Source organism: Salvelinus sp. IW2-2015, unplaced genomic scaffold (genome assembly GCF_002910315.2).
Source record: "Salvelinus sp. IW2-2015 unplaced genomic scaffold, ASM291031v2 Un_scaffold2846, whole genome shotgun sequence".
NCBI classification, from domain to species: domain Eukaryota; kingdom Metazoa; phylum Chordata; class Actinopteri; order Salmoniformes; family Salmonidae; genus Salvelinus; species Salvelinus sp. IW2-2015.
In genome coordinates, this window is record NW_019944146.1 from 193,072 (window position 1) to 197,228 (window position 4,157).

General features: G+C 39.1%; 1 long non-coding RNA gene across 2 annotated transcripts; it reads right to left on the reverse strand.

Moving 5' to 3' along the window:
• Positions 1 to 1,201: 1,201 nt before the first annotated feature.
• On the reverse strand, positions 1,202 to 3,055 carry LOC112074852 (uncharacterized). 2 transcript variants are annotated; one of them, XR_011477146.1, is made up of 4 exons: positions 2,738 to 3,055; positions 1,615 to 1,654; positions 1,417 to 1,504; positions 1,202 to 1,277 (listed from the first exon to the last, which is right to left on the reverse strand). It is a non-coding gene; the product is annotated as an uncharacterized lncRNA (long non-coding RNA). The 2 variants fall into 2 exon arrangements; XR_002894857.2 differs by lacking the exon at positions 1,202 to 1,277 and having other exon boundaries at positions 1,335 to 1,504.
• Positions 3,056 to 4,157: the final 1,102 nt, after the last annotated feature.

The following is a 4,157-nucleotide window of genomic DNA, read 5'->3' on the forward strand; positions in this document are numbered from 1 at the left end:
TCAACCAAGAGTCATCTGCTCTTTCTACCAATCGCCCCATGTGTTTTTTAAAAATCTATATGTACTGAACTTGTCTGATGCTTTAAGCACACTGTTTGATTAAATAAATAAGACACACACATGACTAGAGGGAGCCAGTCATCAATATAACCTAACTAGAGGGAACCAGTCTTGAACATAAGCTTTTTTAAATGTATTTTATTTTACTAGGCAAGTCAGTTAAGAACAAATTCTTATTTTCAATGACAGCCTAAGAACAGTGGGTTAATGAGTGTAAAGCCGTGACAAACACTTATTTGTCATAACTCATCGCTAAAATCATTTGTGCGAGAGGAGGGAGATGAGGTTGCACGTCCTGTTAAAACTAACAGCTCAAAAACCACACGCTCCCACAATTGCTCCCACAGTTGATTTCTTCAAACCAAGCTGCTTACCTATTGCAGATTCAGTCTTCCCAGCCTGGTGCAGGTCTAAAATTTTGTTTCTGGTGTCCTTTGACAGCTCTTTGGTCTTGGCCATAGTGGAGATTGGAGTGTGACTGTTTGAGGTTGTGGACAGGTGTCTTTTATACTGATAACAAGTTCAAACAGGTGCCATTAATACAGGTAACGAGTGGAGGACAGAGGAGCCTCTTGAAGAAGAAGTTACAGGTCTGTGAGAGCCAGAAATCTTGCTTGTTTGTAGGTGACCAAATACTTATTTTCCACCATAATTTGCAAATAAATTCATTAAAAATCCTACAATGTGATTTTCTGGATTTTTGTTTCTCATTTTGTCTGTCATAGTTGAAGTGTACCTATGATGAAAAGGCCTCTCTCATCTTTTTAAGTGGGAGAACTTGCACAATTGGTGGCTGACAAAATCATTTTTTGCCCCACTGTATGTTCTTAACATTTTGGGGGAAATTTAAGGTAAAATAAAAAATACAGCCCGAGCAGAGACCCAAGTCCCATGGGGACGTCCTCGAGGGCGTGGATGTTCTCCCCATCAAAGGCCAGCGTGATTTCACTCTCATGGGGAAATGGATTTCCACTGATGTGCAGTAAAGGAGTGAAGAGCGGTGAAATCTGTGTCAACAAAAGTAAGAAAAGATTAATACACATACAATAAACAAAGAACATAACAAATGTTCAGCTGTAGTTTTATATAAGCATGCACACCTATGTTTATGAAGAAACAGATGATTTGTGCATAGGCATAGACACGGACATAAAGGCCACTCGGGTCCTCATTGAAGAGGTTGGGCAAGAGCAGAATCGCTGCTGTGGTCTCCAGTCCTAGTAAAGTAAAACTATGACCTTACTACACTTGCTAATTTTCTTACAAAATACATTAGAGAAAGGGAAGGAATAAGAGCAAATCCCTCTTCTGTATTGTCCTTCAGGGACTGTCAAAATAGCAGGATGATGTCCTCACCCCTGCCTCGCCTCTCTACCTCTGCTAGTCCTTGAATTATCTTTTTGTCTATATCCATTCCATGGACTTGATTCATTTCTGACAAGATCTGAAAAGATCATTTGCACACATTTGTATGCTAATAGATTTCAGTTTTATTGACTGCTATGTAGGTTAAATGTACACTTCAAATGCAGCTGTCCTACAACATATCTGTACCTTCTTCTTGATCCCAATTGCATTGTGTCCATGTTCTGTCCTATACGAATTTGAACAGAAGAGAAAATGTGTCAAAGAATAGTCTTACAAGCATTTAAATATATATATATATTAAATAAATATTGAAAAATAAATGGCATCGACATACAATTGAATGCAAAATAGAAGAACATATTGGAGAAAGCACTAGCCAATACAGTACTGCCATACAGTAACAGTACTGCCATACAGGCCTAATATCACATTTCAAGATATCTTTGTACACAAATTGTTCAATATTTTCTCAGGCTGACTTGAAAGATTWTACGCAACATTTTGCTGCGTGGCAATACTGTGTTTGGATTCTGAAGGGCATTTATACAAAAGAGGTAGTCTAGACACTGTATTATGACCATTATGCATTTGAATCCCATCTACAGCTACCATCTAAGATATTAATTTCCCTCCACAAGGGGGTGTACATGTAACGTTTCCAAAATGGGATAGTATTGTCAATGTAACGTTTCCAAAATGGGATAGTATTGTACATGTAACGTTTCCAAAATGGGATAGTATTGTCCATGTAACGTTTCCAAAATGGGATAGTATTGTACATGTAACGTTATGCCCCCTTGTGAGTTAATAGTATTGCATGCTGTAGCAGGCAATTTAAAGAGGAAGACCTCCATTGACGATTCAGTTTGTTGTAACATCTCGTCTGGACAGGTCACCGTCCTTAGTTAGTTAGTTAGTTAACGAAACTAAAGTTAGCTAGTTCATTCTCACAAAAGTGACAACTGCTCTAGATAGGAAACGTACGTTAATGAGTGTAAAGCCGTGTCGGCTTTATGGAAACGATATACAATATATGGGAAAGAATATAGTTGAGGGAAATAATCCAAACCTAGTTGTGCCTAGTTAGGACATAACGTTATCTAGCTAGATAACGGTACTGTACTGTAGCTCATACAACGCCAAAGGTCAAAACCGGCTTTCTAATATTTACGGTAATTTACTATTGTAACGTTGTGGAAGATATTCACAGAAAACCATCATTGTCTTCGTTATTCATTATTAGTATGTTATATTATTATAATAAATTATTTCGAGACATATTCAGAGCCAAACTTCAACCCAACTTAACCTTTTTAACTTGTTGTCGCATCCAAACATGTCACCATCGTTTTCAGTTGTAATTGCGAAGTTCCCGGAAGAAGTCCAGCAAAAACGGAGGTTCCTCGATGAACCCACCTTCTAACAAGTTCTTTGAAGAACCTTTTGGGTCTGTTTTTCATTGACCAAGCACCCTACGGTTCTTACGGGATCTGAGAACAACTCCAGTTGAACCCTTCATTTTTAGAGTGTAGTCTGCTCTATTTACTCTCAGATTCAAAACATACTGATTAGCATCAACGATCAAGTCAGCTGCTGCTGCTCCAATACAGTATGAGGTGAGACGGTGAACTGACGTTGAACTGGGCAGTCAGCTTCTGCTGTTCCAATACAGTATGAGGTGAGACGTGAACAGACGTTGAACTGGGCAGTCAGCCATTCATTCTGTACTATGAGTCTGGTCTATCATTGTTACTGCACGTTGTGGTGGAAATTCTAACCAATAAGGAGAGACTTTGTCATTTCTTCAAACAATAAACCTTTATTTTATAAAAATTGCAATAATGTAGCTGGTCKGCCCTACACTCTGAGGTGGAAGGCCGAGAGCTCGATGACAAGGAGTTCAGGAGCCTTATATAGTCAAACTATCTTGCGCATATAGAAAACACGTGATCTTGGTATGTGTCGGTGTGTGGAGAATGAGACACAGACTAACTGTGAATTGGTCGTCTCGTTCTGTAGCAACAGTTAGTTATTCTAGTCTTCCAGTGAGGTGTCAAAACAACAGGAAATCACTCTCCACACAGTTCCTCTGAAGTAGATCAACGGTTCCCTGAATTGGGCCGAGTGCCTTTGGCCTGTCTGTCCAGAGGGTGTGTGGTTGCAGACCCACACAAACATACACATAAACTTCTCAACCTTAAAGATCCTTCAACACATTAGAAGTCATATCAACTTAAAGAGGTTAAAATAGATGTTTCCCTCACAACATTGCACAGAGATAAATCAGACCCAGCCTGAACTGTGTGATGTAGTAGGGAGTTGTAGTTTCTCTAGAGATAAATCATATCCAGCCTGAACTGTGTGATGTAGTAGGGATTTGTAGTTTCTCTAGAGATAAATCAGACCCAGACTGAACTGTGTGATGTAGTAGGGAGTTGTAGTTTCTCTAGAGATAAATCAGACCCAGCCTGAACTGTTTGATGTAGTAGGGAGTTGTAGTTTCTCTAGAGATAAATCAGACCCAGCCTGAACTGTTTGATGTAGTAGGGAGTTGTAGTTTCTCTAGAAATAAATCAGATCCAGACTAGTAGGGAGTTGTACTTTCCAACAGGCCAATATTCTACGTAGTTTAGCGGCTAAAACTTTTAATTAACTTCAATGACCCACATCCACTGGCGCACTTACTTGTCTTGATTGTGATTTTTTACACTGTTAAGTTATAATAAGAG